This window comes from Acomys minous (genome assembly GCF_964271855.1).
Source record: "Acomys minous genome assembly, chromosome: 10".
Lineage (NCBI taxonomy): Eukaryota > Metazoa > Chordata > Mammalia > Rodentia > Muridae > Acomys > Acomys minous.
The window spans coordinates 98081668-98096189 of NC_140491.1; the positions used below are offsets into that span (position 1 = coordinate 98081668).

The window sequence follows — 14522 nt, forward strand, 5'->3', positions numbered from 1 at the left end:
ATGATAATTTAAAAGAATACAAGAATTGATGTTTGAAAATCCATCTTCCAGAATGTTTATGACCCATTATTTTAGTTAGGAATGGTAGTGCACATTTATGATCCTAGACTTCTGGAGGCTGAGGATGGACATCTGGGTTTGAAGCCAACTTAGGTGGTATCAGGACATCTTGACAAAAACCAAAAACAAAAACCATAAAACCCACAAACAAGCACCCCCACATACACCAAAACTCTCAAAAGCATTCCATTTAAAAATAAGTAATATTAGGTCCTAAGTCTACACACATATAATCAAGTAAAAAAAATTTTGTTTATGTAGTCAATGTAAAACATCTGAAAAAATTAAAATTAATCTAGAACTTTAAAATTTTACAACATCAATATGATGAAGCACACCAGAAGGATTTTGCTTAAAAATGAAAATGTTTTCAGTCACAATGGCTGCATTCATAGGAAGAAGAAGCACAGGACAGTTACATTTGGAAAAGCCAGACTGCAGATTAAGTGGATCTTATGGCATGAAATGGGAGATGGGAAGATAGTGCTCCAGTCATCTTTGGAAAATGCCAATCTGTGATCATCTGCTAAAAGGGAATTTCACCCAGTGTCCTCACAAATATATATTTTATATAAAAAAATCCTATGGAACTGACAGATATGTTGGCTTGGTTACATCAGAGAGTCTCACATAATAGTTTGATTATTTTGCATAACGAAGAATGTGACTTATTTCCAAGAGCCTTTACTTCTGTCAAAGCTCCTTGGATTGTTGGCAATCTTGGGGTATAGGTGTGTAGAGGGGTAAAAAGTAGAAGAAAGGGTGACTATGTCTCCAATTTACAATGAAAATATTTGGAGAGTTTGCCAATGATTACCATGAACGTTTGGTGTCAGTTGCTTTTCTGTTGCTGTTTTAAAACACCATGATCAAAAACAACTTAGAGAAGAGACTTTATTTTGTTCCAGAAGGAGAAAGTCCACCAAGGAGAGGCAAATGAATGGCTGGAAGCCAAGAGCTCACATGTTCAAACCTGGCATGAAGGAGAACAACACGGAAATGGTGGGTCTTTGACATCTCGAAGCCTGGCTGCAGGGACATACTTCCTCTAACAAACTAGCTTCTAAACAGCTCTACCAACAGGGGACCAAGTATTCAAATACCTGAGGCGTTTAAGGGGCATTTTCACTTAAATACAGCATATTTCCTAAGTATAAAAAAATACAATCTAGTTGTTATTCTTTTCAGTGTAACTGAAAACAACGGCTGCATTTGCTAATACAGAAAATCACTGGGTGGATCAATTGCCTGGTAAACTATTATTGAGGTTGGCTTTAGTACCAATTATCTTTGGCAGGCTGTGCCACAGAGAGGGTAAAGTGCACCTATCTCTGTGGCTGCTTCTTTTCTGCCTTTATTAGTTCTTGGTGGATTTAACCACATTGATTCCTTGTGGTTCTGATCATAGATCTTCTTAGTCCTAAGATCAGGAGAAGAGTGTTGTCACTCATTGTGACATACTGATCTGCTGACAATGTGGAAATGCAATGACACTTATATAGAGTCTTCTGACAATGTCATATACACTCATCGTTAATGAGCTCAATACATGGTATCCATTAAACTCAAGATGAGCATGGTCAAGTGTGTAATTCCTCTACCAGACTATTAAATACTTAGTAACAATAAAGCGGTTTTAAGGTGAGCCACGCCTGTACTCCCAGCACTCAAGGAAACAGAGGCAGGGCAGGTCTCTGTGAGTTCAAGTCCAGCCTGATCTACAAAGCAAGTCCAGGACAGCCAAGGATACATGGAGAAACCTTGTCTTGAAAAACAAACAAACAAAAACCAAACAAACAACTCCCTCCCCCCCCCAAATCTCAAGGATACTAGACTAAAATTTCCCGAGGACAAAAAGCTTACCTGAAATGTTTTAAAATATTCATTTCTCTATATTCAGTGCATATTTCATGCACTATAGGAAGCACTATTTAAATATTAATGGCTCAATTCATTACATAGGCAAAGATTAACATGTAGCAAACCTTTGTTCTGTGACCTTTACTTCCCTATGCTCCAAACCGAAGCAGCATTGATTAAAATTTAAATTACTGCTGTTAATCGAGATGCACTCAAACATATTCAGACCACCGATAAGGTGCCCTTTATAGAATTACAGTCAGAACAGAGAGGAAGGTAATGCAGGCAATTAGGTCAAGTTAAAGTAGTTCAGTTATTCACTTAACAAACAGGTATTGAAATGTTTTATAGAGCTACACAAGCGCAGGTCATTGAGCAAAATATTGAAAAAGTAGTAAGGCAGCTCTTTAGTCCTGACCCTTAATGAGGGGTAGTAACAACTATATATAATGAGGCCAATAATAAATTTCATGATGAAATGATTAGTGAATTAATTTGTTGTTTTTATTTCAAAACTCTTAAACTGTAGTTCTGGAAGTGTCTGTGGATAGGCATTTGCAATTGCAGAAAGTTACATTCTTTGAACGTCTATGTAATCTAAAAAATACAGGTAGTGTTTCCAAAATGTCCTTAAAAAGCAGGAAGTAACACTGCAGACAGACGTATTAAAGGAACCTCTTAAATCAGAAGCAAAATTATATTTGCATACTGTGAAAAGCAGCTATTTAAAACTTTGTTCAAGGCACACAAAGGAGACAGCATTCAACCTCCAGATTTTATATTATACTGTGAAGAAGATTTTAAATGTTAAATTATTTTGATAGGACACGTGTACAGTCCCAGTCAATACCCTGCAGTGCTTTCACTGGTTCTTCTCTCTGCAATGAGAACACACTCAATAACTATCCATTTCCTTCCTTAATATAAGAGTCAAAATAGTTCCTGCCTCACAAATATGTCTGTTAGATATGCTGGGTTAGAAGGCTGAAGATGATGCTCCAATGTCATAGAGACTTTTGGGTGACTACTCAGGCAGCAAACTGTCTCCATCATCTTCTCATTTGGAAAGCTGCTAACCTGCACTTCCTGTATACTGAGGTAATCAATTTTATTCCTTCTCAAGTCTCTGATGGGTTGAAGACCAGACAGTTTAGTTTCCAGTTAAGCTTAGTTGTTCTGGGGGTCAGATTATTTAGGTCTAGATAGATGTTTTAAGTTGATAGAGATGAGATATGATAGATCTTGATTTACATTCAGAATTTTAGATGCACCAAGATAGGAAAGATGTTTTCTTCAAGGCTGCCAAATACAAATAGCCAAGGCACTAAGAATGTAACACTTATATAATTGTTGATTGTTCCATGGTTCCTCTTGCTGTAAGTTGTTTATTGTATATATGTGCAATAATATAAAAGTACATGTAAAAATATCTAATAAAAATGAAAAAGAAAAAAGTTATATTTGTTTCTGAGCAATTTAAAAGCTCTAGAAAGGAGGCACTACGATATTAGTTGAAACAAAAGGAAAATTCCTAAACTCAGATTTTACTATTAGCCAAGAACTAAGAATGGCCCTAAATAAAATATTTCAAAAGTTCCACAGTGGAGTGGAGAGTTGGATATGACTTTCTCACATACTCTGGTGCCTCATATTTGACCATTTTCCCTGGAGGGGGAGACCTGGTGGCACTCAGAGGAAGGACAGCAGGTTACCAAGAAGAGACTTGATACCCTATGAGCATATACAGGGGGAGGAAATCCCCCTCAGGAACTGTCATAGAGGAGGGGAATAAGGGGAAAATGGGAGGGAGGGAAGAATGGGAGGATACAAGGGATGGGATAACCATTGAGATGTAACAAGAACAAATTAATAAAATAATATATATCTTGGAAAAAATAAAAAAAATTCAAAAGCTGTTTCCAATTAATGACATACAAAGTTGTAAATTTAAGTTGTTTACTATGTTAGTAAGAATCACAATGGAAACAGACCACTCATGCCAAAGAAGAAGGCAAGTTAGATGCCCCTCAACAGAAGAATGGGCAAAGAAAATGTGGCATATTTACACAATGGAGTATTACTCAGTAGCTAAAAAAATGGCATCATAAAATGTGCAGGTGAATGGATGGAAATAGAAAAAAAATCATACTGAGTGAGGTATCCCTGACCCAGAAAGGCAGTATAATTTTTATTCATTGTATGTGGTGATTGAGTACTGTCGGTGATCACCAAGCTACAATTCCTAAAACCGCAGATGATAGTACTAGCAGGAACAGATAGATCTAGTTAGTTAGGAAAAGGAAATGGACTGTATAATTATGGTTGAGCGGGCAGGGGTGCTGGAATCTAAGAATCAACTGAGGGGACTTGTGGGAAGGAATACAGAGAAAGTTAGTGAAACTCAATGGATATTTAAGGGGTAGTATGAAATGGAATACAGTAGAGACTTCCTAAAGTATATACATATGTGAGGCTGATCTAAACATAATTGCCAAATAATGGGGAAGACAGAGTTCCATCTTTTATCACCAGACAAATCTTTCAGTACTGGATTTGGATTACTTCTTGTCATTGGCCAAAAGAGACCCATGGGACTCTCCAAATGACTCAGGATGTTGTCAAGACTACAGATTATTCTCCACACACTGATAGTAAAGCCTCATTGCAGAAGACAACACCTACACAATTCATTAAACACAGAGAGGTTGAGCTGGTATCTACATAGATCCTCCATCCCTATGCTCTGGTATCTTTGGTGTAGGAAGCTACTCTGCATGCTCTCAAAAGACAGCTATCCACAGACCCTTTGATTTACAGTGGAGTCCTGCATGCAAGATATGATAACACCATGGTAGCTCAAAGCTTATGATAAAAACCAACCAATATTGGAGTCTCATTCCATGAGATGAAACCATACCCAATACTGCTTTGGTGACCATGAACCAGAGACTAGATATCTCAAGAACCTAGGAGAAATACTACTGGTCTTAAAAATAGTAGTGATAAAATGACTCCCAATGACACTGTTATACTCATGGATTAGTGTCTTGTTCAACCATCATCAGAGATGCTTCTTCCTGCATCAGATGGGAACAAATATAGAGGGCCATAGTCAGACATTATGCACAAAGCGAGAAACCCTGGAACAATCAGCCATAAATTGGATGCTTCCATCAAATTCCTCCCCATGGAGCACAGGGAACTCCATGGAAGAGGAGAAAGAACATGAGAGCCAGGGGTAATAAGACTACTAAGAAAAAAAAGGACCTCTATATCAACATGAGCAATGCTCCTATAAACTGTAAAGGAACTGACACAGCGTGCACAGGGCCTGCATGGGTCAGCTTGTGTAGATGTTATGGCTTCCAGTTTAGTATTTTATGGGATTCCCAAGTATGGGAACAAGTGGCTCTCGGATTCTTCTATCTTATCTTCTGTTGGTTTGCTTTGTCCAACTTTGATTTCACAGTTCTTTTACACTTGATTATATCTTATTTTGTTACATTTAACAAAATGAATGAACGAATGAATTAAAAACTAGCCTCAAAGGTAAAGGCTACAACTAAACCCATTTATATCTTCTGGCAGAGAAAAATCAGTTTTCTCCAGTGGATCCTATATTAACTTCTCCAGGACAGGCCTCATGTATGTTCAGAGGTAGTTGACCAATTCCAGAGTTTTTTTTTTTTTGTATGTGCTTTTATTTGTTTATAGTTTGGTGGGCTTTTTTCCTTCTTTTTTTTTTAATGTTTCTTTTATTTTGTTTTCCTGTTTCTGGGTGATTTTGTTCTTATATTGGATTTTTTTTTCCAGAAAGAACTTAGAGTTGGATGGATAGGGAGGCGGAGGGGATCTGGAAGTACTTGCAGGTAAGAAAAGAATATGATCAAAATGTATTTATATTTTAAAAATTGTTTTAAATGATTAAAAATATAATAAAAGTAAAATAAGATAATAAAAAAATAAGAAAGAACCATGAAAGATAGACAAATGCCTTGGGTATAAGTTCTAGATTATAAAGGACAATTTTGAAACTATCTCGTAACTTTAGCTGTGAAATCAGTTTGTACAATCAATAAGATTTTGATTCTTACTAATAAAAATGCCACTCTTAATAAATATTGCATGAGATTATTTTTACACAGGTTGATATGAATGGACCTTCTGGATAGATTTCAAGTATATATTTGCCCTCTATTTCCTATAGAATAAATTTTCAAACAAAACCAAGGAAAATTGAATATTACATCGGCCTTCTTCATGTCATGCCAACTGAGGCCTGCTCTAACTGAAGTCCATGGTGCTAAGGGGATGCATATGCCAGCATGGGCCTCTGTGCCATAGCACAGCTTGTCCCCTGCAACAAGCGGGAATGTTTGCTGCTTTGATTTGCCCATAGGAAGAGTCCAGGGAAGCAGAAGGAAGAACGTAAATTAGAAAGCAAAATTGCCTTTCCTTGTGGTACACAAGTCAGAATGAGTTACAGGAAGCAAAAGCATGAAAACCTTTGGGCATTTAAGGGTTTGGAACTCACTGAAGCACAGCTTTTTAGAACTGATCAGATCTGTAACAGTTAAGAGAGGCTGACTACAGAGGTAAAAATGACACACTTTTAAAACTGCATTCTCAATTACTAGGCCCTGACAGAAGAGCTCATGCAATCATATGAAGAAACACTGAGGGAGTCAGCCATGGTCAGGAGCAGCAGAGTCGCAATGAAGGTCATACAAACTACGATAGGAAGCCTTTCAAATGCTCTGGGTATGCACTCCTGATATCAGTTATATCATTTTAGAAAGTTAGAGGGTATTGAAAACTAACCTCCATCTTTCTTAGTCTTTCTAACTATGCAGTCAAGGTGTGCATAAGTATTGTCTCAAAGGTGGCCTGCTTGCCCTTGGGAATCCTTGCATTGAAAAGTATTCATTCCAATATCTTCAAAATGGGAGATTATGGGATGGCAAGATGGCCTTACTGGGTAAAGCCATTGACTGGAGTTTGGTCCTCAGGACCCACATTTGGAAGGAGAGAATAAACTGGAAAGATTGGTCATCTGACCTCTATATAGAAGTTATGACATACTATAGGTTCACATAAAATAAAGGAAAGAAATATTTAAAAATAAGATGAGGCTGCAGTGTGACTGTTGAATGTGACACTTGCCCACAAAATTGTGTGTATGTGGACTGTACTATGAGCTGTGGTGTGTGATTGTGAACATTCAGCAGGTAGGTTCTAAATTTGGTGACCATTTTACTATGGATAGCTCTATTGTAGACATGTACTAGTTAACAAAAAAGGGGATAGAACTGTTCTCAGTTTTAGAATCTAACACCCAGTGTAGATATAAGTCAATAATTTCTAAAGTATTTACCTTCTGAGAGACTTGACCAATGTATTTGCCTGTGGTAAAGCTGCCTTTCCTTGGGAATAAACAGTAGAAAATAGTGAGGCTGCCAACTGTAAGAGTAATTCTTGCATGTCAACTAGCCAGTACAACATGTTCCCAGGATTCAGTGAGGCATGTCCCAAATTGAACAGCTACAAAATTTATGAGTCAAGGAAGCAAGTTTGTTTTATGCTTGGAAGTTTACCTTTTCTGAGATATTTCTCTGCTGTCTGTAAGGTTTTATATTGTGTGAATATGAAGCTTTGGTCTTAGGCAGGTCTGTGTTGAGAATACCCTCTACCTCCATGAGCATTTAATCCAAGGCATTGGCCTTAGGGAAATTAAAGGGAAAGCAGGCTTTGATTTGAAGGCAGAGAGCTCACTTCAATAGGCGGAGGAGGCTTCTGGGTAGTTACTGAGCACATTAAGTAGTCTGGAGCCAGAACTCAAAAGGGGAAAGAATAATAGAGGACACGCCAGCCTTGACTTTGATCCTCTATGCAGAAGAGCATGACTGAAGCACTCAAAATAAAAGGTTGGTGTCTTTAAGCCAGCGAAGTTAGTCAACTATGACAAATAATTGAATTTAAAAATACATACATTGAATCTTCATATTATTTTTCAACACTAAAGTTGAGGCATTATCAGATAAAACTGGTGTCATTTTAATGACATGTATGTTCCAAAATGAGAGGAGTTCATTTCTACTAAGGTTTTGTGATTTACAAATACTGAAGAGTTGCAGAAGTTTAAGAGGACTATAGTTTGTGATTCTGGGCGCTTCTTTATTCCACAAGTCACTCTTGAAATAACTAAGTACGAGGGGTATTTTCTCTGGATGTTCATGTCTGTAACATGTCTCATGTCAAACAGGAATGATTCCTGTCTAGATTGTATCAGTCAGACAGATGTAAATAAAGGAAACAGAAAGGGTACTTTTTCTTTTTTTTGCAATTTGGAAATGTTTACAATAATTGCTGGATTTCATAACACAACAGCTTTTAAAGCAAGGTATTTCCTTAGTGCTATAATATTTTATTTATAAGCAGAACCACCAATTTGCATTTAACTGATATTGAGCATTTATGATGCATAGCATGCACACTTCTCTTTTATTGCAAACATATTCCTTCATTTATATTTATTCATTTGTTTTACTGTGAGGTGATGGTATTTACTTTTATAGTTGCTAAGGAAAATCAACTATATATTTGTTAAGAACCAGGATTTTTGTGTGAAAATAACTTTGCCTTATTTGATTTTTTATTTAGAAATTACAATTGGTTCATAACATTCATGAGTTTGTTAAAATACTACAGCTTGCACATGATTGCAGAATTAGAAGATTGAGATGGTGTCTGTTTTAAGAAAGCAAGCAAGCAGTGTTTTGGACAGTTCTTTAGGCATTTATCTCAGTGGAGGTTGGTATGTGAGAGAATGGTTGGCATGGAGAATGGTATGTGAACAGTCCACAGTGACTTCTCAGGGAGTCTGAACTGCTTCAGCAAAGACCCAAGACAAGGACTGGGTATTCTAAGTGTTAGCCATCCAGGGAAATGCTGCTGGTCCTTAGGTCAGAATTACACCTGGGAAATAGAACTGCCTTTTTCTGTCCTGACCTTTCAGGATGCTCAGAATTCTAACAGAGGGAAGGAGAAAGAAGGCTTTCCACAAGAGAAGCTGCTTATAAGATACTCTAGGAATAGGAATTCCTGTACCCTCTTCATAGATTTGTCATGTTTAACATGCTCTTCCCAGTCCCTTGAAGTCTGCGATGGCTGCTATTAGTGGTCAACTTGACTGCATCTGGAATGAACTACAATCCAGATATGGAGGACACCTGTGAGAGATTATCTGTTCTTGGTTTGAAATGAGTCAAAACCACTTCTACTCTGGACAAATAGCTTTGATCCGGATCTTGAGCTGAGAAGACACACCTTGAATGTGGGCCATACCTTTTGCTGGAAGAAGGAAGTTTTAAAAATCTTTGTCTGCTTTCCCTCACCTTGCTGGCAAATCCATTATTTCACTTGCATATACTGCAAACAAGCTGAGACATCCAGCCTTGTGAGCTGAGCAACTACTGGATTTTTGGACTTTCTATTCACAGCCAGCCATTATTGGATTAACTGGACTATAACATGTAAGTCATTCCAATAAATACCCTTTACATGTCTGCCTCTCTCTCTCTCTCTCTCTCTCTCTCTCTCTCTCTATATATATATATATATATATATATATATATATATATATAATTTATTTATTTGTTTATTTATTCTATAAGTTCTGTTACTCTAGAGAACCCTGACTAATACACTGTCTTAGTTATATACCCTAGCGGGTTTTCTGTTCTCTTAGATTCCATCTTTTGAGTTGGTCGCCACAATTGTGCCACATGGCCCTGGCTGGCTATGGCAGCATAGCATAACATTTGCCCTGGTGGAAATACTGCAGCTTCCACTGAGGTCTAAAGGTGAGGGAACAGTTTTTGTCTTCCATTACAGAATCATGGAGCTGATTCACCAACACAAGGTCACTTTCAGAAGGTAACTATTTTTTCCACTTAACAATTTAAGTGGCTGCCACCAAATGAAATATGGCTTAATCACCTTGGCTGACAGTGCAAGGATCAGCATCTCCCTGTAGAGACCTTGAGTTTGAACATCGTGGCTGACTAACTGAAGATCTGCTTTCTTTATCTGAGCGTTGAGTTACACCTTCCTCTGGACAGTTTGGTTGTCAGTTGAGGGAGTATGAAGACTTTTAGGAAAGTATAGACATATAAAAGGCAACTGATACTACTTCTCAGATAAATGGGCATTGCATTTTAACCTCTACAACTTTTGTTCTGTTTATTAACACAATATGGACATTTATACCTACACATAACCTTCTCAGTGGCCATTTGCTTTACATGGTATAAAATAAGGAGAAATTATGCTTCTTCTACATAATATTAAATGTGCATGAAGCAGCAGAAATGTATTAAATCAAGACTACCATTGCAAAAACTCAACATCTACTTGTGCTGTGGCCATGAATTATCAGATCTGAGTCCTTACCTACTGTGCTCTTTAAAAAGGAGTACAAACTGAAGTCAAAGTTGGCAGTGTGAAACACAAAGGCAAACTCAGACGACAAATAAAAGGTCTTCAGTACGTCAGCTGCTGGTTGGAGGCCTGTAGAGTCCTATAAATGAAATTTCACTAGACAGCAGGAAATGACTTCATGGCAAATGTGTTGTTATGGTTATAGGCAGCATCTGAATCTTATATAAACCATGAATTCCTAGCCACTTTCCTCAACACTTATTTCTACATGTTATGTACAGCAACGATCTATTACCCTTGTGGAATTACTTAAGAAATACATTCTCACATTAACATTCACAGCTGTTCTTATCCAAAGCTTTAGAAAGTCATTATTGAGAATAAAGTTTTTGCTTTGCATTCACTCTATAATGCAATAAATATAAAAGTCAAAATTACTTTCCTTAAAACTTTACATATTAAAATACACCATATGCATGTATGAAAATTTCAAAGAAATAAAAAAATGTAAAATACTTAAAATATGTTTCATCCTTTTCTTCTCTATCTTCCTACATACAGTTTTATTTAAAACAATTATTTTCATGAATAATTCATTTTAAAGTCACCAAATACATTATTCTGCTTTTGTCTTTCCCTCTCCATTTCTGCCCCTCTATTATTTTTAATTTAAACCTCTTTTTCTAGAATCCATGGAAGCACTGTTAGGACTTGTATTTTTTCCTACCTGATTTACAGTTATAACCTAGAGAGCTATTGTGCCTTCATCAAGGTTGCAGAGACAGACAAAGGTTTTGCAGGTGCCATCAAAAACATTAATTCAGTCTTTGAGAAGGAATGTTACGTTTGCAGAATTTTTCTCAATGAATTTTCTTCGCTTTGCTAACATGATGCAGGCCATGTACCACTGAGGTAATTGAGGTCCATAGAGGTGAAATCACTAACCCCTAAAATTGCCTATACAATTAATCTATTCTGCTTTTCTTTCTTGGAAAGCCCTGAGAAAATCATTTGTGATAAATTTGAAGAGACATTTATACAGGGTACTTTTCTTTGAAGTGGGGAATATGCAGTGTGTGACCTTGGCCACTAATTCTTTGCAACATTAAAGGATAAGAAGGATTACTGGTTTAGGATTACAGAAATACAACATAATATTTTTGCATCTGTGAAATTACTACATGGTTCTGTTCTGAAGTTCATTCAAGGCTTGGTCTCTACCATGCTCACCTTCAGTATCCTTATGTCTGTACTCCTACACTCACATCTATATCATCTATTTGCTTAGACAAAATTTCATGCACTTAGAAGATGGCAATAGTTTTATACCACTTTTTGAAAAGCTTTACTTAATTTAAATAAATATAATGCTGGTTGAGAGATGCTATTGGGAGCCATTTATTTTTGAGGGTGGTATCAGCATAGGAGTGAATTAGTATTAGTGGAGTCCATTTGCTTTTTGTTTTCATATTGGAGTCATGCCCTTACTTTTAGTCTTTAATACCAAAGAACCCATGGTTTTTCCAAAGTGCACAACTTTAGGCCTGGCAGGATCACTGTCACCAATAAGAGACTATTGCCCTTAGGATGAATAAAGATATTCAGTCTTCTTCCTTGTCCTTTTCCCCCCATTTTGTTACTATAGTAACACAAAATGTGTTTCTCTCCTACTCATGTCTTGTAAAGTATTATGTGCAAATAAGTTAGATTTTAATTTTTTTTGCAAAACCAAACTAGCCATAGAAAATATGATCCCTTATATAAGTTAGACAATATAGAATATTCAAACATACCTGAAAGATTATGTATATAGCCCAAATCTAATATGTATTTTACATGAAAGTATTTGGGAAAGTGTGGCATGCAAAGTTATCATGAAACAAAGTACTAAACACTAAATTTTTAATTAAATAATACAATACTATTGTAAAAAAAAGATTAGGATTGCTTCTGTATAAAATATTTGCCTAAAATTGTTATGTGTAGATAATCATGTAATATCCAATTTAATACTCACTCTTTGAATAGTGGCTATGTTGAGACTAATCACAATGTTGTGGGCATATATAAGGATATTGTTATCTTTGGAGTCAGTTTTTAGACTCACAAGATCATTACAATGGATGGAAAACTATTTAAAGATGTTATCCTCTGAAGAGTTTTCTTTATATATTTAAGTTTGGGAGGATGGTGGCTAAGAATACATTAAGACCTTGGTGTCATTCTCCTGCAATTAAACATTAGCTTCTTTACTTGGAGATTTGTGACCTTGGGAAAATTACTGAGCCTTTTGTTCCTCTGTTTTTGCATCTAGAAAACAGGTGGAGGGAGGATTTTGTGAAAATAAAAAAAGTGGGATATTAAATGCTCGGTACATTATATACTTAATAAACATTGCTTTATTGTTTATTGATTTAAGATACTTATAAGTCACTTTCACCTGTCCAGAATCATGCTCTTCTACATTAATACTCATTGTTGAGGACTGAAAGCTTCACAAAGACATCAGCCTATAAGGCTGTGGCCTTTTGTCATTTGCTCTCCCTTTCTGTCATATTTCACAGACTTTATAAGTCTTTCAGACAGAATAATTACTTGGGTAATGACTTCTCTAAAATCTGTTTTAGGACAAAGCATGGTCACTCTCCCAGCCCAATTTTATTATGGGATAATGTAATTTTTGCTTCTTCAGATGTCCAAAAATGTTTTGTCAGTAACCTTAGCTTATTAATTTATGACAAGGTAACAATAAGAGTTCAAGACTGAATTCGATAAGGCTTAATCTATGGTCCAAGTGGCCTGCTTTGATTGAACCGTTGCCTTAAGAATCTGGTCATTAGGGACACAAAATACAAATATGAGAGATGGTCAGCTTGGTATATCAGGGAAACATTTATTTATTTATTTAACTAAGACATGCTAATCAAGTTACTAAGAAGGGCAATTTAAAATGCCTGTTGAAAATCAGGTATGTGGTTTTTGAATCTGCAAAGACATGTAGAGAAGTTGCCATTAAAGGCCTTCCACTTACAATCTAATATTTTTGTTTCAGCAGATATATGTGGAACCCAGACATATCTAAAAAAGCAAAGTCAAAGCAGAAACACATGTGGATGAGCATTAGTTTTTTTGGCAGAGGTTAGTGTGACGACAATAGGTCATAAGCATGGGTGGTCAGTGGGAAGATTCATGAATTCATAATGTTCTGTTGATGACATAGTTACAATTTTTCATTAAAGAAAATATAAGACTATCGTATGCGCACATGTGTAACTATACACATATCAAAAACCAGAATGACTGAAAATTTAAGGATGTATGAAATAAGCAACAAATTTCCTGAAAAGTCAATGTTGAAACACAGCTATTTTTAGGGGATGGAAGAGTATAGGTATAAAATTATCACTTTGTCCAGGAAATATGATCCAAAATAAATCTTTGTGATGCAACAAATATGATCTTTTAAGAAAAATATTAAGTTTACAAAGGGTTGTATACAAAGGACATACTTGCTTCATAGTTTTTATATTTATTTATTTTTTACTACCTTTCACTTAGAAAAGTCACTAGGTGAGGAGAAGCAAAGTTGTAGTCATTCATGTAAAATCTATAAGTTTATCTACACAAAAGTGAGAATAAGCGAAATTACTGTTGTATTTTCTTATGCTTCACCTTCAAACATAACAGCTTATCCATAGGTTCCAAATAAAAAGCCAGGTGTCAGATGCATAATACCTGCACTCAAATTGTTCAGAGATCACCCAAAAATATAGCCTATTGCCACTGCTTTTGTTTGTCAACCAAATCTTGATGGTAGGACACTATTGTTAAAGACACTACACACTTTGGCTATAAGATACGGAGAAAACTAGTTGTATAGGACATGTGTAGGCCATCACAGCTGCTGTGAGGACACCAGTACAGTGGTTCTGTCGTATAACAAGGAAGACACTATATTCCTCTGGTCTGTCTCATCTTTCTTCTGGCTCTTCTCGACAGTCCTAGGGATTTGAAAGCAGGAAGCTTTATGAAGCTATCTCAGTTGTGGCTGAGCACTCCATAGACTATTTATGAGGTTCAACTGTGGTCCCCTAAACAAAGCAATTTTTTAGTGTGGTCTGTTTCCTATACTAATGTATGGTTTTAGACATACAAATTTAAAA

At 36.3% G+C, this 14522-nt stretch overlaps 1 protein-coding gene across 5 annotated transcripts in view; it reads right to left on the reverse strand.

Moving 5' to 3' along the window:
• Nucleotides 1–14522, reverse strand: part of KCNH7 (potassium voltage-gated channel subfamily H member 7) — a 448856-nt gene that overhangs the window by 173024 nt on the left and 261310 nt on the right. The gene's annotated exons all lie outside the window — the stretch shown is intronic.